The sequence below is a fragment of the Alosa pseudoharengus genome, unplaced genomic scaffold (genome assembly GCF_046254945.1).
Source record: "Alosa pseudoharengus isolate Yale_2024_CS ecotype anadromous, Long Island Sound unplaced genomic scaffold, YU_APseudo_1.1 YU_APseudo_1.1_scf_21, whole genome shotgun sequence".
Classification (NCBI taxonomy): domain Eukaryota; kingdom Metazoa; phylum Chordata; class Actinopteri; order Clupeiformes; family Clupeidae; genus Alosa; species Alosa pseudoharengus.
The window spans coordinates 6108257-6131063 of NW_027468674.1; the positions used below are offsets into that span (position 1 = coordinate 6108257).

General features: G+C 41.6%; 1 long non-coding RNA gene across 1 annotated transcript; it reads right to left on the reverse strand.

The window, feature by feature from the left end:
- Positions 1-3641: 3641 nt before the first annotated feature.
- Positions 3642-14789, reverse strand: LOC143137522 (uncharacterized). Its single transcript, XR_012989999.1, has 7 exons — positions 14698-14789; positions 8663-8744; positions 6332-7355; positions 5898-6026; positions 4990-5044; positions 4770-4904; positions 3642-4599 (listed from the first exon to the last, which is right to left on the reverse strand). It is a non-coding gene; the product is annotated as an uncharacterized LOC143137522 (long non-coding RNA).
- Positions 14790-22807: the final 8018 nt, after the last annotated feature.

A 22807-nucleotide genomic window follows, 5' to 3' on the forward strand; every position in this document is an offset into this window, starting at 1 on the left:
ACTGTTTATTACTTGAAAGCAAGATGGCGATTGCCACAAACGTTTACCTCTTTTAGGAGAAAATTTAAGCTGACATGCAATTGCTACCATTCTATTAAACCAACGTTCACCGATAAACAATCAGGAGACGGTTCTTCTTCCTCCTCGGATTCAGGATCAAACACATAAGTTTGTATCTCCGAAGACATTTTGTGCAACAGTTTTGACTTAGGTTTTAATTGAATATGGAGCATAGGCAGAAATTCTCTGGTAGAATCGGATGAGGACGCACTGGAGGGAGCGTCACAGTACTGTTAGCCAATCAGAGGCGAGGTCATTAACATGTCATGAATATTCATGAGTAAGAGGCAAAATCCTGTCGTTCCTCCCCTCCCATCTTCCCCACCAAACTAGAACAGCATGAAATAGAAGCAGGAAAGCATTTATTTTTTCACCAAAACCGGCTCACAGGGCATTTACTAATACTAGAGCAATACCATGGCAAAATTAATGAAAAAACGATGAAATGAGACCTTAAATTAAACAAATTATTAACTAGACTATTTTGCAGTCTCTCACAAAAAACATGATCACCCATCACCCTAGACTGTAGAAAGTGTAAAAGTGGTGTGGCTCCTTTTAGTGTGTCAAAGTCAAAGTCTGCTTTATTGTCAATTTCTTCACGTCAAGACATACAAAGAGATCGAAATTACGTTTCCCACTATCCCACGGTGGAGAAGTGTGTGGGTCGAGTGAGAGCAAGTATGTGAGAGAGTACTAGTGCTACTGCCACACAGCTTGTTTACTGATTGCTGCCAAAGCAGATTTAGTCAAGGTGACTTATGCATTGTTTACGCTATTGGCCATTGAATACAGTGGTGATTTCTCACACAATATGTCCTGTCCTATGACCTATAGTTGAAGTGAATTGGGTGCTGACTTCGGCCTTGGAGCATATAATGATCCGACTAACGTTACAGTCTGGAGTTGAGGCAGGAAAGGGTAACATATGTTAACAAAAAATACGCAAATTAAATGAATCTACTGAAACGGAAACTCCACAGTTTGTTTTATAGATGACTTATCCCCAAGCAGGCTACATGGAAGCATAGTGGCAGTTTATTAAAGGAACACTCCACCCATTTGCATTAGGCTTTGCATTGTTGGAAACCCAGTTATACTTTTGAATGGTCATGCAACACTCTCTCATTTTCCCCTGAGACGGGAGAAATCCGTATTCACCTCTTTACACTTCCTCCCACAATGATGCAAAAATCGTCATTTTGCGTCATTGTCGGAGGAAGTGTAAGAGGGGGGGATTTCTGATGAGACTACAAGCGCTAGTTACCACCCTTTCAACCCTGACCATAGGGGGTTGGACCTAATGCGCTAACAGTCCTATCACAGATCAGTGCCAGTGCGTTTCACTTCACTGGCAGAAACCTGCAGAAAATATGGCCGTAGGTAGGCTACTGATGCAGACGGATGCAATATGGAGGATTGGGATTTTGAAGAACTTATGGTAGAAACGGATTAGGGGTCGACCAATTATCGGCCTGGCCGATTATTAGGGCCGATATTTTGCATTTTTATAATAATCGGTATCGGTCATTTTTTCCACCAATAAGCCGATATTGAAATGGATAAAAAATGAAACGCGCTATTTTGTCTGTAAAGCGTCTCTCACTCCCTGCATTTGCTACTCTGTGGTCAAGAGCATTGTCCCGCCCACTACACCGTCTGATTTGTTAGCACGAATGCAGCCAATCAGGATCGAAGACTGAACACAGACAAAGTTTAGGATTCTCACTGAGGCTGACTGGGCTTCAGCTGTAGTCTCGGAGCTATTTTTCGAAGGTAAGGAAGGTAGCCTACATAGCTGAAGTTGCAGTGAATCACAATCATCTACACTGAAGTTACAAAAACACCACTTTGTAAGCTATTGTCTCTTTGATCCGGATCAATAAGTAAAGCACCCACTTCCTTAATTTAGCGAATTCCCGATTGATGCACGTTACTGATGCTGTTTACTAGTTAGCCCACAAACTCAAGTGCTGCGCGTCGGGTTCTCTGCCTCTGCCTCGTTCGTTAATTGTGATAACGGGACACCTCGGCGGACATAGTACAGACAAGTCCTAAATTATGCGATAGCGAACGTCAAAAAGTCTAATTGCTCCTTTTTGAAACGAACTGTCAGAAAAGACTACATGCACCCAGGGCTAACCGTAATTTAATCCGGCTCTCAAAAGTGTAGTTTATAGCCTACACATGGATACAAATTGCATGCTTAAATAGCCTAAGAACTATTTTAAAACTGTTTTGTTAAACTATTCAACCGTAACACTTGCCATCACGCATGCACCTCTTCCTCTCCCTCTCTTGTGCACTCACACACACGATGGCAAAGCATCCTCTTTGTGACAGGTCCCTTAACAAGCACATAGCCCATTGTGCATGCCTACTCTATGAAAATAATAATTGCTATCACTCAGCTCTTGGATTAACATGATACACAGGATTTACACTTGCAAAGTGATGCAAGTTGATAGACAATTGTGTATCAAAAGAAGCAAGAAAAGTTTGCATAATTAAATGATTTTTAATTAAATTTTTGCAGCATATAGCCTTTACTATCTACCCCCCTTTTTGACAACTGACATATCGGTTTTACATATCGGTTATCGGTCTCCTGTTTTGGTAATAATTGATATCGGTATCGGCCCTGAAAAAAACATATCGGTCGATCCCTAAAACGGATGTTCGTGGCTACCTTTATGAGCCACAATATAGCGACGAGCAGCTGATGAAGGAACTGGAGGCGGCTGAAGCTGCTGCCACAACAGCCGAGGCAGACGACCTGCCTGCCGCGGACGAGGAGCCCGCAATGGCTCGAGCTGGGGCGGATTGGTGGTGCCGGTGCTCCTACTGGAAGAAACTGGAATCCATGCATTTCCACAGAATTATTTTTGAAATCTGATCCCTTATCATACCTGTTCATTCTTACTCGTCGCTCTACTTATCGTGACTAAATTCAAGATGGCTGCAAACGCTAAACTTCGTGAAGATACTGTCTGTATAAATCTTCTTGTAAGTAAACTACCAGTGCTTTTTAAAAGTTCTCAATGTCTCGTTTTAAATGTCAGGGCCTTCGGTAGTCTACCAATGAAGTGTGGAGATACCTTGAGCCTCGTAAATGGTGTAAAACAGTGATTTATTTGCATGGCTAGCCCGATGCCGAAGCACCACAATTGAAAAAGCTGTTGGTAGCATCGGCTAACTAGCACCAGATTTTGGAGTGCAGGGGACAAGCCGAGATGGGCTATGAGACATACGTTCACACTCGGTATCATGTTTCAACACACTTTAGGTCAATATCACACCGGAATTCTCCTTTAATTAAATGTTTAAAATGTATGTTGTTGTAGTTTCTTTCTTAGTAGTGTTGCTCCAAGTGTATTCAAGTTATTGACGACCAACATTTCAAAACTGGAACTACCGTTGCCTCAGATGACAAAGATAACAGAATGGTGGTCATACCTATAATTTCTATAAATTATGAAGTATTACAAGTACACATTGCATTATAAGTTTGTTGCTAATCAGTTACCTCCTTCCAAGTTTATGATGCTAAACTTTGTTGAAGGCAGACAGGAGAGCACGAGTGACATTTTGTTTTTAATTGACAAAGAAAGCATTGTGTCATGAACATCAAAACACACAAACAACTAGCCTAGAAATCTAGACGCGCCCCTAGCGGCAGCGCTAGTCTAGCAACTCTCCGTTGGCTTGTGAGCTCCAGAAATCGAAACTTAATCAGGCCAATGAAATTGTGTATAGAGTCGTTAGGTGGGCTTAACATAATGATTGATGGCAGAGTTGCAACGGTTTGGCTTGAATTCCCTGCTACTTGAAAACAAATAAGATGGATGTTGCTGCTGGCGAACAGTGTGACACGAGTTAAGCTTTTATTAAGTTGGCAAACGTTTGAACTAGCCAACTAGCTCCGCTGGTTGGAAACGCATGGGACAAATACCGCTGCCGCTGTCCTATTGCGTGCAGAGGGAATTTGAAAGACAACTGATTATCCCGCCCCTCGGACTGAGCACTGCGAACGGTGAGTGCCCAGATCCTACATTTTAATGTGGGTCTGGCTCGTCAGGCTAACAAACAACATTATCCACACTATAAAAAAGAGGTATTGACCCTGTGATTGAGTATGTAGCCTATAGTAAGGCGCTCGATGGCAGTGCAAACAGGTAAGGCAGTGCAAGAATAAGGTCAAAAGATCATAAGACAAAGACATATAAGACATGGTAATATTACAAAATATTGGTGTGGAATGGGTTAATGTAGAGCTGACGTCTCAGAAGCGGCTCTTGAATGATGATGTTGCAGCTTCCTTTGGCGGCTTTGGGACAGGGGCAATGTTAGGTGGCAAAGGAGGTTGTGGTTGGGTGAGTGAGGAGGTTGAGTCCTTGAATGTTATGTTTGGGTTGCGTCTGTTTTCTATAACCTTCTCAATTAGTGTCTGGATGAACTTGGTGGTGTGTGGCTTATACATTTTCTTGACTATCCATTGCTTTGACTTTTTGCAGAATACCTGCTTGACGCGTGGTTCTCCTATAAATTACAAGGATTATAATGATTACACAGATATCTGAATGAAGATTTGACTAGTAGTTGTCTCTCCACAGGAATAGAATGAACTTTTCAGCAAAGTATGCATTTTGAGTTAGCTGTGAACATGCTACTTATGGTTATTTTAGTATTTAGAGTACATGAAAACACACTTGTTGCCGTGGTGGCTTGTTCTCGTGCCAAAATGTTCTCATTATGTTCCATGATGGTGAGGTAGGTCCTCTCCCTCATTCCCTCATAGGTGAAGGCCTGATGTTTAGGGAGGTACTTCACCTGTTTTGTAGTGCCTTTGGGAACGAAAAGATTCTCAATAATACTACTACTTAAAACAAAAATCAGATAGAAAATGTATGGCAGCTTCTGATTCCTTACCTCGATGTCCCCCTTACTGGTGCCACAGGAAAACCACGTGTGGTTTACAACAGACCTGTGAAAGATATTAAAATTTGCACCTTGTAAATCAATGGAACTTCAGGAAGATTCAGGTCTGATAGGAAGTGAAATGATCTGTGTCTGAAATTATCAAATACATTCAAAGACACCATAGAGAATTGCCTTTCTTGACAACAATTAACATTGTGGTGGTGAGGGTTGACTCAAGCTGTTAGCTTTCATCTGAAAAGGGAAAGGGGCATTTAATATAAACAGAAGAAAACTGTGGCTTCAGGAAATAAAACTGGACGGGGGAAACCATTAACAACGCACAGGTGTGCAGTGCCCATTTTATTCCGGGGTAGGTTTTGGAGAACAAAACTAACAATTATCTTGAAATATAATCTGATGTTAATAGATAGCTTTCATCTGTTTCACCAACTTCAAGGGTGCTGGCACTGGTATCAAGGCCAGGTGTACTTAGGCATTTTGACTATAAAACAAACGAGGTTTCTTTTCAAACTATATTCCACTAATTTAAATCAGACAGTAGTCTTAGATATACTAGAGATAGTAGAGATAGGTGTAGTGGTGAAATAAGAGGTGGCTAAACTGCAGTAAGGAAAAGCGCCACTGGATGGTGTTTTTTTTTTTTTTTTTTAAATACATAAGACATTCAGAACATATTTGGTAATGGTGAAGATTACTGTTTACTAGTGGTATGCCTACTAGTTCCAAGAGTGCATACACTCCATTAGGAAGTGCATTGAATGTATTGAGTGGTGGATAAACTCTATCAAGAGGTGGATAAACTATTTCTGAAATTTCAAAGGTGGGTAAACTGCGTTTACTTGCGTTTAGCCTCCACTGCAGCCATGATTAGAGATAATATTATGTAGGCTACTTACAAACTGTGCTTGGACAGAGGGAGGAATCTTGACTGGTGTTGATAACATTGGTGCGGACGCTAACTGGGATTCATCCTCTTCTGATGATGAGGACAACAATGCTGCAGCAGACGTCGGCGGCGTTTTAGTCTGAAATGTCATACGTTCAATAACGTTAAAAACATTTGAATAACGTCAGACTAACACAGTAAAACATGGTGGATTTACATCGCTAATAGCAAACTTATATAGAACGTATAGCAAAGTGTCTTACATTGCTAACTTTTCTCCCTCATTGCTGACGAGTGGAGTTAGCGAGGCAGACACATTAGAAGTTCTAATTTAGAACAGCAAGCGACCAAAACATACAAGATATTTACTTTGTAAACAGCCAAATCATATGAGATGTGCTGCTTTACAGCAGACGACTATATCAGTGTGTGAAAGAACCTTACCTCCAGGCAAATGCGTTTAGCGCAGCTATTGATAGCACTGCTAGTTCCAGAAGTTCCTGGCTGTTCGTCGACATCGTCTGGCAAGGTAAATATCGACGGAATTGCGGTTTTCACAAGCCCGGGTCTCTTCACTCCTAAGGGGTTGGGTTCGAAGTCTTCTGGCTTGAAATGTAGACTGCATACCATCAGATGTTTTAGTGCTTCAATGGCTGTGTCCTCTCCGAACTTCGGGTTAATGATAGCCCGTAGCTACTTTTTGCTCCAACTCTTTGGGTAATCTATGAAAACGTACTTTGTGTATTTTCCTTGTGCTGGCTGAACATCCCGGTACCATGCAAGTGCACACCATTTTGCATTTTGAGGAGTAATTTACTAATGAGATCGCAAACTAACTCTTCACTAGAATTTGTGTGAAATGATTTCCAGGTAGCGTAGAGTGGAGTCAACGCTCGATCCTTGGTTAATAGATTGATGGGGGGAGTTCAACCATTGCGTTCGAAAGTGGGAGTGGCCTGCGGAGCTGAGCATTGCAATGCACTATGGGGATTGTTGTCTGCAATCCACAAGCACTAAAAAGTCATTTTCTGCCTTTTCTTGGTCAAGAAGGCACCAAATTAGAAATGTATGCTACTATTCGACAACAATGTCCCTTTAAGAGCAGCAGCTAAGCTACTATGATTTAGGGGCAATGGTGTAATGAGGTGGCATCGGTTGGGTGGTATTGGTGATTACGAGTATGAATATATGGGCCCAGTATCGGCCCGATCCCCAATGCCAATATCGGTGGATGGTATTGGTGATTTTTCATGAGTACGAGTATATGGGCCCACAGTGCCAGTATCAGTATCGGACCATCCCTGGTTCTAGTGGGCTTCTGAAATCAACATAATTAAATCTGACCGAGCAGAGGTGTTTTGTAGAGGGTTTTGGAGACTGCCTGACAGAATGTCCTGATCCATTATCTCATCTGTGTTCTACAGAGTCCCTCTGCATCTCGTCTGTGTCTGACGCCCCCTGCTGGACACTGTTAACACAACATGACACTAAAAAGGTGAGTGTCCTCACATCTCCCTCAGAAAGACTCCACTGATCAATACACACACACACACACACACACACACACACAGGTTAGCGGTATAGTATGTGCATGTAATAATCAGCTCAAGTATGGTGTGCATCTGTCTGTCAGTTGAGAGAGAGAAAGAGAGATAGATAGAGAGATAAGGAGAGAGAGACAGATTAGAACAGAGGGAGAGAGAGAAGCAAAAAGGAGGGAGGAGAGGGTGAAAGGAGAAAATAAGAGGATGAGAGGACAGCTGAGGGGAGGACAGGAGAATGGGGATGTTTAGCATTCAGTCACTGATCCCATATTCAAATCCCTCCAGCACCCAAAACAGAGACAAACCAACTGCATTACTAACCAACTTACAGAGAGGAAGAGAAGAGGAGAGGAGGAGAGGAGATGGAATTTATAATAAAAGAAGAAAATCATGCATATCATAAAAAAACAGATGTAAAATACACATTCAGACAATAATGTTCCTTCACTTCCTGTCTTCTAGTCACATCCAAACCTCCACTCCAACACTAGTGTCTTCTAGTCACATCCAAACCTCCACTCCAACACTAGTGTCTTATAGTCACATTCAAACCTCCACTCCAACACTAGTGTCTTACAGTCACATCCAAACCTCCACTCCAACACTATAGTGTCTTATAGTCACATCCAAACCTCCACTCCAACACTAGTGTCTTATAGTCACATCCAAACCTCCACTCCAACAGTAGTGTCTTATAGTCACATCCAGACCTCCACTCCAACACTATAGTGTCTTATAGTCACATCCAAACCTCCACTCCAACACTAGTGTCTTATAGTCACATCCAAACCTCCACTCCAACACTATAGTGTCTTATAGTAACATCCAAACCTCCACTCCAACACTAGTGTCTTATAGTCACATCCAAACCTCCACTCCAACACTATAGTGTCTTATAGTCACATCCAAACCTCCACTCCAACACTAGTGTCTTATAGTCACATCCAAACCTCCACTCCAACACTAGTGTCTTATAGTCACATCCAGACCTCCACTCCAACACTATAGTGTCTTACAGTCACATCCAAACCTCCACTCCAACACTAGTGTCTTATAGTCACATCCAAACCTCCACTCAAACACTAGTGTCTTATAGTCACATCCAAACCTCCACTCCAACACTACCACATCAAAGAGGTAGTGAGTTACTGAGGTTTACTGCTCAACTCTGTAGTTTTTGTCACATACTGGTTTCCATATTAAATACGTTTTGTCCTCCATAAAGACTGACCTGTCAGAGTCAGATGAAGACACGCCCACTTTGGAGTCTCTGCTCATCTTCTTCATCCCATCTGGATCAGAGTCCATTACGTCTGGAAACACACACACACACACACACACACAGAAATAAAAGTTGATACAGTGTTCTGTATCTATGGGCGTTTTTCCACTGACAGTGAACCAATTCTTGAACCAGTTCCGTTCAGAATTCTTTGAACCTTCCCATACAGAAAAATCAAGGGAAAAAATATATTCACATATATGCAATGTAACATATATGTGGATATCTTACATGAACATATATGGTGAATATATTCAACTAGAAATGCAATTCCAAGGAATTACCAGTGCATGAAAATGCTAAAGTTGTGATGTAAAATATCATGTATAGTTAAAACAGATAATACAGAGATGGTTACTACGGTGATGCTAGGATAGACATGGTGGTTGCATAGCTTAATAAAAGTTGATAGTTTAAAAGTAGACTGTTTAAAAGCTGAATGTAGATAGTTTAAAAGTTGTTGATAGACAGTAGATAGTTTAAAAGTTGTTGATAGACAGCTAGTTTAATAGATAGTTTAAAAGTAGACCGTTTAAAAGTTGTTGACAGACTGGACGTTTAATGAATGTTGATATTGAAATAGTTTAATGGCTGTGTATAGGTAGATATTTGATGATAACTGAAAGTTGGAATGGCTCTAATGTTTGCTAGCAGTTATGCTAATATTTTTAACTATGCTAACCATGCTACTTAGCTAATGTTTTATAGCAGTGCTAGCAATGCTAACATGCTAACCATGCTACTTAGCTAACGTTTTCTAGCAGTTTTGCTAACTATGCTAGCAATGCTAACATGTTAACTATGTTAACCATGTGACTTAGCTAACATAGCTTATCATTTTTAGTAGTTATGGTAACTATGCTAACTAGCATGCTAACTATGCTAATGATGTGACTTAGCTAACCTAGCTAATCATTTTTAGTAGTTATGCTAACTATGCTACCTAGCATGCTAACATGCTAACTATGCTAACCATGTGACTTAGCTAACCTAGCTAATCATTTTAACAGTTATGCTAACTGGCATGCTAACATGCTAACCATGTTACTTAGCTAATCATTTTTAGCAGTTTTGCTAAAATGCTAACTAGCATGCTAACTATGCTAACTAGCTATAGTGGGTAGGAGTCATAGTCGATGACAAGTAACAGTTACAATGGCTGAACAGTTAAAAAGTTCAGTAGTTTAAAGGGTTAAATTGTTTAATAGTGAAATATTGTAGTGAGGACTTTTATTTTGAAACAGTTTTTGGCAGAGGAAGCAGTTGAACAGGATGTGTAGTCTTAATAGGGCCAGTTTGTATGCTTAAAGCCTGGCAGTTGATCCAGGTGGCCTGAACACCTGCCATAGGATTCTAATTGCTTAACGGCCGTATTATGATGTCACAATCGGCAATGTTAAGTCTATGGGAATTTTTAAAAAGTTTTTCTTTAATAGTTTAAAAAGTATAAAAGTTTCAAAGTTGAAAAGTCATACCAACCCGATCTGTTTGAAGACCTACGTTACAAAGTTTGAATGAAGTTTCTAAGTTAAACTGTTCAAGAGAAATTGCGTACGGAAAAAGTGGTAAGCGGAATAATAATAAAAAGAAGAAGTAGAAGAAGTTGCCTAGAAAGAACAGTACAGTGCATTTTCATGCACTGTAATAAGAAGAAGTTGCCTAGGAAGAACAGTACAGTGCATTTTCATGCATAACTTATTTGCACACAGGCAGTGATGGATGGGGTTTACAAAAAAGGCTACCTTCAACTTCAAAATACGTCACTACTAACGTACTCTAAGGTCTTTGGAATAACGGTTAAAATGTTTGCAGCTTTTTCACTAAGCATAACTAACAGCTACTACTAGTCCAAATGTAAAACGTTTGCTCTGGTTAAGTGGATTAGCGGGGAGTATGAGGGCAAAAACCAGCATTTTGCCGACTGACTGCATTAGTAAACCTAACGTTAATGAGGAAGACTTTTTCAACGGCTCTGTAACATTATGGGACAATATCTTGCTAGAAACTATGTGGTGGAGGGGAGGAAGGCAGCCAAGTTTCCCTGTGTTGGCCGGTTTTCGAAGCCATGGTGGTCAAAATTGCTGGTAAGTAGATCTTCATTGTATGCTAAATTGCTTTCATATAACATTTGCAGAAGTTAATGTCCCAATTAAAAATGGTGTTATTGGTGGAAGCTGGAAGCTAACCTTTGCTACTTTCTGTAACATTAACGTTAGCGTAAATTAGCTAGTGCTAGCTTTATTTTTTTACACCTGAAAGGGGTTTGAAAAATAAATTCACTGAGAAACGTTTAGACAATTAATGAAAACGACTTGTAATGACAAAGTGAAATACCAATTTAACCTGTCTCCCGGCCATATTTGGTAGTATATTTGCCTCTGGCATGTAGATTGATGGGCATAGATAGAAGCTAACTTATGATTTGTCATGCAAGACAGAACATGTAACGGTTAACATTACTAGCCTAAGGTGTAGACATTCTATGCACTGTGGTTTAGCTAGCTAGCTGCTATTGTTGCATCATGGACAACACTTAGAGCTAACATTAGCTTTTTTTTTTAGATAGGATGTAATGTGGTAACGTTATGTGCTGGAGAGTTATTAGAGTGGACGTGTAGAAATTGAAGACACAAGTACTGTGCTTAATTTTTAATGGAAATGGTATTGCAAGTAATGTGTTTTGTTTTTGTGCACTATCAAACTACTTTGTCATGCTTTGTGCACTGACATTCTTGCAAAACCATTCACACCCATGCTAAATTATGGAAATGTAAAAGTTGAATTGTATTGAAAAGGACCATGTATGGTCATGTAGTGCATTTGAGCACTGACACCCCTTTTTTTACATTTTAGAGAGGCAACACTCGAAAGCTACATCAAGGACACCGGAGGATGGACCAGAAGACCTGAGACCAAGACGACCCAAGCCCAACCCATAGTATGCTTCACTGACAAATGTTGATGCTTCATCATCACATAGACCAAAGGTAATCAAAAATTAATGTTTACTTATGAATACAACTTTTTTGTTAAAGGTCTATTTTCGAATGCAGAACATAACCTTTTGTTTCTGAGAATTTATACATTTGAGTAGTTTTGATCTTTTGAATGACAAGAAATTAGCTTCAAGCTACTGAGGACACAAAGTGAACTGAAAATATACCTTTCCAACCATATCTTTCTATGATGGTTGGTACAGCTTCCCTACAGTCTCAGATAGCAGTCTCGGATGGGAGACACTTCATGAGTGGGAATATCCCAGGACATAGTATAGTATAGTATATATACTTTTTTGATCCTGTGAGGGAAATTTGGTCTCTGCATTTAACCCAATCGGTGAATTAGTGAAACACAAACAGCACACAGTGAACACACAGTGAGGTGAAGCACACACTAATCCTGGTGCAGTGAGCTGCCTGCTTCAACGGCGGCGCTCGGGTAGCAGTGAGGGGTTAGGTGCCCTGCTCAAGGGCACTTCAGCCGCGGCCCACTGGTCGGGGCTCGAACCGGCAACCCTCCGGTTACAAGTCCAGAGTGCTAACCAGTGGGCCACGGCTGCCCACTGGTTAGGACATTACATATTACTCGAGTATACCCTTTAGCAACGCCACTCTCATTCATGCTGTATATTCCGTTTACTTGCAGGTTTCAGAGAAGGCTGGTAGAGTTCTCTGAGTGTGAGCTGTGGGAGATAACCAAGAACTGACAACCACCTACAGAAGAGGTGGCGATAATGGCTCTCCAAGAAGAGGTTGTGAGTCTGAAGGCTTTTATTCAACAAGGTTTGTAGAGTGTTTTCATACAGATGTGAACTTTTACATTAAAATGTACATGTTTAACTTTAATGAAATAGCAGCTTCTTGGTTGTACAAGTTTAGTAAAAATTTGAGGATGAAACTAACTTTTTCTTTCAGTGCGTATCTGTGTGCTTCTCTCTTCTGTGTATATGATATATTAGTTGTGTTGTCTCATTTAAAAGTGTTAGGCTGTCTGTGTGGACTGCTTCCTATTTTCGCCTCACCATCATAGATCTTTTCTGTGTTAGTAAACTGTAACTATTTGAGGTCCTAATTGATTGTGCTATTTTTTAGGAGGCACTTAGAGGGAATGCCTGGACCCTGAGAGGACTAAGTCGATAATTGGTGAGTTTATTTTATTTGTATGTCTTTCTCTCCAACTCACTTTGTATTTATGTCCAATTATCGTGATAACACAACAGTGTTTCTGCACTTTAGCATCTGTATTTGTGTCACTAATATTTTGCATGTTCTATTTGTATATGTTCTGTCTTATTCAAAGGCCACCCTGAAGCAGTTCCCAGGCCAGACACTCACTCCAGATTGCTGGGCCAGGCAATAAATGCAAAAGTGACAGAACTGAGGTTCCATAACAAAAACAAAGATTTTCAATAAAATAAAATTAAAAGATAACAGAAGTGTTGTGGTTTTTCTTCCTTTTTATACTGATACTATGGTTAATTTTAAGTAAACACAATAGTGAAATATTTAATTATCAATGCGAAAAATATCAAACCATAGTAGAATATGAACTATATTAGAGAAATATATGTCTGAAATATATAGATCATGTGATCAGAATCTTCATCAAGGGTCATGTGATCATGCTTCTTACTGCCATATATTTAATTATATGCATAAAATATAAGAAAGTGGCCAATATTGAATATTTACTTATATTTTGAAATATATTGATACATACATGGAAATATATGTATTTCACATAGATGTAAATATATGTATTTAACATAGATGTGCTTATACTGGAATATGTTCAAGCTGCATATATGTGAATATATTATTTTTCTGTATGGGTTGGTGCTATAGACCGATTTACAGTTAGTAAACAATGCAGCTGCGTGCACAACCTGAGGGGTATTTCACAAAACATAGATAAGGGATTAAGTTGGGATTTTTAGGTTATCCTGGATGAATTTAGCCTTGACTTGGTTTCACAAAAGAGATGGCACATAAGTTACCATGGGGATTTATTCTCTGCACCTAGCCTGGTCGCCAAGCTAAGTTAATTCTAATGGTAATTATGTCGTCTTATTGGTTCAGCTAGCTGTCAGACCTCCGTGCTAATTTTTAAGGAGCTTTATTCCATTTATAAACTATTTGCTAAATGTATTTGCTCGCAAAACAAAACAGATTGTCTGCCTACTACCATAGTTATTATTTTAATTATGATAGCCTTATAATTATTAACATAGGCCTAGGTACTCTTTGTTTGCTTATTTTATTGATAGACGTTTGATGAATGGCCTAGTGTAGTTGATTGGAAGTGGAGGGGCAAGTTCTCGGAGGTATTTTCAACTATAATGTTAAGGTATATCATACTATGTGCATCTTTGCAGAGGCAAGCGCTTTCTTAATGACGTTGCGTGCCGAGACAAGAAAAGCACTCACAGGGTGCATACGTAAATTTGCATTCAGTTGGTTAACGGAGACCTCGGGTTAACCAAGAACATAACCTGGTTGGAGCAGGTTTGAGATGCAGCGTAAATTGCCATGGCAGCATACCTCGGTTAAAACCTATCCACCTTTCGTAGTACGGGTTAATCGGGAAGTTACGCCACACGTGATCAAGTTACTCTCGAAGTTATCCAGATAAGCCAGTAACCCCGCTTCGTAGTACAGGCCCCTGGCTGGTGAAGCAGCCGATGTGATTGCCTTTTGGAGTGTGTGTTCCCCTCTTTCTTTAAGCGGAAGCTAATTATCGTCTGTGGCTCCAATCGTTGTGTGCGCCGCACAGCTAACGTTGACAGACCTCCGGTAACTTGTTTGCAGGCGATTCAACGTGTTGAAGGAGCCGTAAGGAAAAAACAAAGCGACTAAAAGTGGTCGATAAACACGTTGCCAGTGCTCTGAACTTTGCCCTGTCTGCAGTTAGCATAGGTTTACCCGGAAATAGCGTTTTTTTAAACACTGCACGCCAATACTGCCTAACCGAACTTGTTTGCCCACCTGATGGTGTTTGTATCCGTGTGCAGATGTCCGCAGATACCTAAATGGTCTGTAGGGAAACTGGTGGGAGTTTCACGAGCTGCCTCTCTTCACCGCGCGTCGGGCTCAGAGCGTACTTCATGCCTATGACGTAACTGATCTATCTTGCTCCGCTCTAGAATCTTTTACTTGGAGGAGGTGTTCCAAGTGTGTAGCAGGCACGGCGTTATGGGTGTGCCCAGCTTTTTACCACAGGCCCAGCCTACATTTTTCCTAAAAATAAATCGTACTTTTAACAAAGGAATGAAATAAAGTAGGCTAATAAATAACCAAATTCGCATGGCGTTTAATTTGATCAACATCAGGAATAGGCTACTGAACGTCTCAGTCTAATTGTGCCATCTTCACTGACACACACTAAGAGGGTGGCTGTTTGAGTAGCCTATAACATCATACTGCCAGAAATAACACATCAGACATGAAAACACAAACATTTCTGGAAGCACTTCCGAAAATATTCTACAAAAGTCACCCTTTACGAATAACATACATTTATAACCAAAACATTACGAACATTTACAACACCAAATCAGAAAAAGTTTAGAAAGTCTATTCCAGACATGGAAAGTCAGGGAATTTTCTAATATTTGGGGCAAAGTCATGGAATATCAGGGAATTTTGTTGTAGCAGTTTAAAATTTACTTGCCAAAATATATTAATACAAATATATTTCAGAATTGGTGTATATCAGGGGCTGTAGGCTAAAAGTAGCTCCTAAGTGGCGAATTTAGGAGCAACTCCTAAAAATAATGGGCGTGTCACTCCTAACTACTCCTAATTTTTTTTCACTAACTTAATTCACGAAGCATTTTAGACCTAAAAGTAGCACCTTCATGAACTGGTTTATTGTACAAAGCACACAATGCAGCCTGTAACACACAGCGGGCCGTGTCAGGCCCAGAAGCGAAAGAGGCAGAACTTTCCCGAACAGTAGCCTATATTCCCCGGGGGTCCCGCCCCCCTCTCACCAGGCTGCCAACCATGAGCGTGCCAGGGGTTATGCATAGCACGGGCACTCCCTGATTGACAGCCGGTCGCTACAATATGATATACTATTTTGTGATTTGTATATTGTTGTGATTGAATGATAGGTATATTGTATTGTTGTCTGTCTTTCACACTGGGAACTGTTTAGCTTAAGCTAACAGTGTATTTAGCCTTACTGTCTGAACGTTAACGTTCGGGTTTCACCCTGTTCCACTCAGAGTGAATTGTTCACCTGCTAACGTTTGTCTATTTGTCAGGGTGTTGATTCCTTGTTGCTTCTCATTGAAGTTTCTTATAAAGGTCATTCCTTTTATTATTATTAGTGAATAAATGTTGTATGGTTATATTTCACTATACTTCTGGGTGTATTGGCAATTCATTTGTATGCATTTACCACTAGTGTAATTACTTACACATACATTATATATTTTAAATTCTGTAAGACTACATCATACAAAAGCTTTAAGGTAAGTGTAGTATTTTTACAGTGGAGGCACCGCGCTATTTAATTCTTTGATTGTGTTTAATTGTTTAAGAGCCTACTGGTATTCAGGAATTGTCAGCCAACTCGCCATTCAACCGCTGAGACCTCAGGATCCTGTTGCGCCACTGTTTTATAGTTTATGTAATGTAGCGAGTGCCTGTGCACACCCGTTAAGGAGGGGTTACATTTATATATATCGCATTTCATACACAGGGGTAATTCAATGTGCTTTACATAAACAAGCATAATAGTCTAGTTGACATAAAGGTGAACCCAGAAATGTTGAGTTAAGTACACCAAAGTTTTATGATAGAAATATATAGTATGGGTCCCCAGCATGCAGAAACTGCCGGATGCTAATTTGCATTTGTTGGGCAATTTGTGTAATTAAGCTAATTAGCATAAATTAGCATAATCACCTATATTGATCATATCATAGGAGCTGCTTGGCCAAAACGGACAATGTTAGTATGTTCTTAGGGGTTACTGGAGATGCTGAGTCCATATCTGACATTTTCAAGATTCAAAATCACTATTTAAACATGGTTTGGTCACGTTTTTACTCTCACTAAGCTGATTTCGCTGAGTTTTTGGGGGCGATTTAGACGGATTTTTGGAGGATAAAAATGTTCAGTGTTCAGGAATAATTTGGATCCTCAAGTTATTTCTGAATTCCACAATCATTTTGGAAATAGCTATTCACTGGTCCTCTGCTGTAACTCACAATTGAGTAACAAAGGGAAGAACTAGCCTTTTTAAGCCCAAGCCTTTGAAATCATTGACTCAATATAGACACATCAGGATGTAGGCTATGAATCTGATTGAATTTAGTATTGGCCATCCCCAAAATGCACCAGAATACAGGAAATTACATCAAATTAAAACATTTCTGAGGGAGGACCCCCAAACCCCCCTTCCACATATGTGAAAATTAGTGGGGGGCCCTTAATACATCTGGGCCCAGGGGCCCGAAAGTTCTTAATCCGTCCATGCTCACCGCTAGATGGATGCCCAAGCAAAAGGATCTGAAGAGAGCCCTTGTAAGGGGTACTAAAAAGCTGGCTACTGGAGGAGTGCTTGCCTGAAGAGGGTCTCGATGCAGTGGCCACGGCGGAGAAGGACTTCACGTGAGCGGGAGAGTGGCCTGAGGAAGCGGCCTTGGAAGATGAGGTGGTGACCGGCCTGGGCGCTGACTTCACCACGAGAAGACCTGGAGCCCCTGCCCCCGCCGGGCGGCTTTAGGCTGGAGTTGGCGGTGGCCCTGGCTGCGGAGCAGCAAGGAGGTGGTGCCTTGAGGACGGACGGTTGGCGGAGCCGTTTGAGGCACGACGGTTGGGCAGCTTCGGCAGAAGGGCCCTCTGAAAAACGGAACTCTAAGCCTTTGGGTGCGTGTGGGAGGCACCATGCTGTGCGGGCACCTGTTCTTGTTGGCCTGTTCGCCGGCGCTCTTTAGAAAAATAAGGGAAAAAAAGTTTGTTGTGTGAAATCCGATGGCACGAGCCAGAGACAAGGTCTAGGCCTTGACGCAACCGTGGCGGAGTGGAGCGGCCGGGAGCAGCGACGGTAGCCGTAGCCTGATTGCGCAGCGTGGTCCGACTGCGATGGAGCTGGAGTTGCCCCGACTGGCGAGACGACGGAGCGGAGCGTCGGAGGTGCGGTGCCAGTTACGGTGCTCAGTGCCGGGGAGTCTGTGGCAGTGGAGGCTAGGCCCAGCCAGGTGTTGTAGGAACGTCGTGGTGGTGCACACTGCGAAAGTGCGACCTGAGGGCGTTCGCTGAAGGGAGCTGGGGACGAGCGGCGACGGCCAGGTGACTGCCAGTACGCCTGCATTGGGCCACTGGTGGTTGTGGTTCCCCGGAGTGAGTAGGGCTCTTGCGGTGTGTGCACCTGCTGTGTGGGAGTGTCATAGACTTTGCTGGACTGTGGGAACGCCCGCGCCGAGGACGGCAATGGCTTGTTGGGGGAGCTGTGTAACGTCAGCGTGCTGGACTGTGCTTGAGATTCCCACAATGTTTCACGCTGGGGATTCTGGGAGAACTTTGGGGTTAATATTGTGTGTGCTTGTGCCTGTATGGTGTGTCTGCGTCCAACCCTATGTGTGTTACGTGCGAGTGTTCTTGACTTCCCTAGTGTGTATGTTCTATGTCCCTGCTCCCGACCTTAAATATTGCGCTGCACGGCCATCAGATGACGCCATTTCACTGCTTGCTTTTACATCCAAAAAAGGCCCGAAGTGCAGTGAAATGCCGCCATCTAGTGGCTTGAAATATGTATTGTAGCCAATTATATTAGAAAAGAAGCGACCGTCGAATAATCTTGTACTTCCTTGTCAATTATTTGTGTGATCCATCTGATATATCGTGTTTTTCTTTTTAATCTTAGTTCCTTTATAAATTGTAGAGTATCATTAGGGTACGTTTTGGAATGTATTTACTCTGACATTCGACATTAAGCGACCACAAATTTAGACAATGGGCACAGTCTTAGGGGCTGACACGGCATAAAAATTCTCCTCACTGCTTAAGCCAAATTGTGTTATTCATGCTATATATATGCACTGTACCAAAATGTAGTTTATTATCAAAGTGAAATGGTTGCTGGCATAAGTCAGCTGCGCTAGTTTAACTACATAATTGACGTTTTGTTTACATGTCTTGAATGGAAGTCAGTGGGAGCTGGAAATCGGTAAATAGCGGTGACCAAACATTAGACTTGTTCGAGATCAACTGCGTCTGACTTTGTCTGGCTTTCTGCGTCAACGTGATCTTCAGAGGCTAGCCAGGAGGAGCTACAGTACAACAGAGGGCAGCTCATCCCGGACAGACAGGCTACAGTCTGCCTGATGTGACTCGCGGGAGATATTGCAGAATTTTGTTTGCAATAAATACAGCATAACTTTCATTCTTACTCATTAAAATGAGCATGATGACTGACGAAATAAATGATGTTGTTTGCAGGCTAAGACTCCCGCGATATTTTAAGGTCATTTGACATGGTGATAGGGTGGTAAGTCCCTCCCCGGCTGACAGAAGTCGGACAGGATTTCTAACCAGTAAGCATTGCGTCCATCCCAGTATGCATTGTGTTCAACCCAGCATGCATCACATCAAGTCAGATCTGCACAGATCTGCATGAAGACGAACAAGCCTATTTAGAGATAAGTGACCGTCGCAGGAAGTGCATCATAACAAAGGGACGCCAGACCCTCGTGTAACAGCTGTACTTCGTGATACTGCAGGCTCGTAAAATTAGTTAGAACAGAAGGAAGAAAAACGACAGGTTTCCTCATGCTGCTTTCGTATGTTGGAATGTGCAAAAATGTACAGACAATCAAGAGGATGCCTTCTTGTATGTGATTTCTGTAACAGTGATACTGCAAACGTGTTGATAGCCTATTGTTGATTTTTATGCTGTAGTGTAAAGCATGTCACACAGTAGGCTATAGCCTACAGAAAACACTTAATTGATGTGATATAATGATAACTTGTTAAATGTATGCCTACAATGGATTATTAAACATCATAGTCATTTATTTTCGTCTGGCATCATGTTCATGTTAATGAATAGGAAGAGCATTTAAACCATAGCCATAAACCAAAATTTCGCGCAATATCTTCAGTGAGTCCCTATGCGTGAGTCACAAGCTCCTCCCAGCTGCTCTGGCAGATCACGTGGACAGTCAGTTGCAATTGATTATTTAATAAATAAATGTGATACGAATAATAATACAAAGCTTCCCTAATGTGACTATTTGTTACATGAACTGTAAAAGAAAACATGTTTTTCCCCGCTGTATTCGCCATAAAGAGAAAAAGTAAATTATGTACTTATGTCCGGAATTGACGTCACTTTCTGGACTCGTCTGAGGCTGGTCTGAGGCTAGTCGGAGGTCTCTAAATAACTTAACCCCTACTGGTCTGCATGAAGTCGAACAAGCCTATTATTTCTCCGGATGACGTGACAGCGGTAGACACAAACGACACATCAAGACCATAAAGACACATAGCCTACAACTTTTAATATAATGAAGGTCATTATTATCATAGGATATGGTTGTAACTAGGCCTAGGCCTACTTGAATTTGCTAGCTGGTTGCAACACTTTCATTACCACATTCTATTTGGTTGGAGTTAGTGTTTCCCCTAATTGATCTTTACGCGGAAGCCGATGCGCGTATGTGGCTCCAATCGTTGCAGTGTCCGCAGCACCGCTATAACGTCGACAGATCTCCAGCAACTTGTTTGCAGGCGATTCAACATGTTGAATCGGAGTCGGAGCCGTAAGGAAAACACAAAGCGACTAAAAGTGGTCGATACATACGTTGACAGTGCTCTGAACTTTGTCCTGTCTGCAGTTACGTTTACCCGGAAATAGCATTTTTTTGTAGTAACGCAGCACGCCAATCCTGCCGAACCGAACTTGTTTGCCCACTTTGATGGTGTTTGTATCCGTGTGCAGATGTCCACAGTCTGGTCTGGTCTGGTCTGTATATAGCGAGACTGGTGGTGGGACACTCCAGCTGCCTCTCCTCACCGCGCGTGGAGAGAATGGCATCAGGGATGCAAATGGCGCGCCTTTTGGCGGATGCCGCCTTTTTCACGGCTGTCTGGGGGACTTGTGTGAATCGTGCAGATCCGATGAGTTTTTCTTTTTTTTTGGGGGGGGGGGGGGGGGGGGGTGTTGAAGTGTCTGATTATAATTTCATCAAAGTTAATTCTGTATTAAAATGACTAAATAAACACATAGCCTACCGTTACAGCCCATGAAACATAGGAAGTGTAAGACAACACTAAATCAAAAAGCTGCGCACGTAAAAATCCCATTGGCTGCGCACCATTATCTGACTGCTAAGGGGCTGCACTTCACTGCAAGGATTTAACGTTACATCCATCAGTCCGGGATCCAGTAATTTTGTGTCGTGCCTGGTCTTTTTTGCAAGAAAAGTAAGGTTAACCATATTTGATGTCTTCTAATCAGATCATTTCTACCATTTGCATTGTGTAATGGTTAGGTTGTCCTAATGTGTCATTACAGTCTTTACAATAATTATGCCAGGTTAGTGCTAGGTAGCACACTAGCGCTACATTTTACATGACTAGCAAAAATACAGTTGGATTTTTTTTTTTAACCTTGTTTGTTGCGTCAGTCAGTTTAGTAGTATTCCGGACAGACTAGCAGTATTTTATCCTGTAGCCTAATATTTTAGTAGCAGCCTAACGTTATATCCAACTCTACCCCCTTTCCAATGTGTAGCCTAATGGTAACATACTTGTGCTAGTTTTAGGTTAGCAGCTTGTTGACGTCTAGTAGCCTAATGAGCCGCTGGTCTAGGCTTTTTCGCAAATGCAACCCGAAGTGACAAGTGAAGTGACGAACTGACTTATTTTCAAGGGCGAGAAACTGATGTGTGGGCTTATCCTAACAGACAGGCCGCACTACTGTTGATACATTTTAACTGTACATTTTCGTGCAGAAGAACGTTATTTTGGGGTGCATTGAGAAAGGGGGCAGAGTGAAGTGAACTATTTTGCACTCTGTTATGATACTGTCAGGTCTAGGGTAACACTATGGCTAATATATGCAACTTTTCATTTGCAGAATGAGAGAATTTGATGAGAGTGAGGCACTAACAGTTAAGAAAGTGGATGAGGGTTGTAAAACAAAGTGGAACTGGTCTTGGTTACAGCAGGGATGGATTACTGCACGGGCCTACCGGGGTCAGGGGGCCCTGAAGCCCAAGCCTTTGCATGGAATCATTGCCTCAATATCAACAAATCAGGATGTAGGCTATGAATCTGATTGAATTTAGTATTGGCCATCCCCAAAATGCACCAGAATACAGGAAATCACATCAGAAAAATTAAAAATGTTCTGGGGGAGGACCCCCAAACCCCCCCTCCCACATATACGGCAATAAGTGGGGGCCCTTAATACATCTGGGCCCAGGGGCCCGAAAGTCCGCCCATGGGTTACAGGTTGAAACGGAGATTGAGGTCAAGACAGCCAAACACAAATTCAAAATGTCAGACTTTTAAAAAATATTTTGAAAAAAAAGGACATGCCAAATTTTCCAGCGTTGTCTCAGTATTCTTTACTTTTAAGAATTTCCAAGGAACTGGGACAGTGTATTTTCATATAAAGAACATTTTTGTGTGAATAGGGTGAGCCCTGGATGGCAGAGGTGGTGGCAAAATGTAATTATATATTTCCTGCGGGGGCGTGGGCTTCGATAATCTCACTCCTTTTTGACCATACCTCTGTTTGCATCCCTGTGGCATGGACATAGCATAGGCTAGCCTACATACATAAGTTAACGACAGGAAACGATAGACAGAGCGTACGGCTTCATGCCTAACTTAAATGATATATGTGCATTGTATTAAATCACTTTGGATAAAAACGCCAAAGGCTAAATGAGGAGATGGGGAGCTAACATTGCCTACCTGTACGGCGACCGTGTCCGCGTTGCACTGAGTTGAGTTCCAGAAAAACTTTTACTTTCTGTACTTGATTCCCTGGCTACAATCAGCTTTTTACAATGAGTTGGCTAGAGTTCGCCCCCTGTTGTTCAAATACTATGATTATTCTGCCAGAGTCATG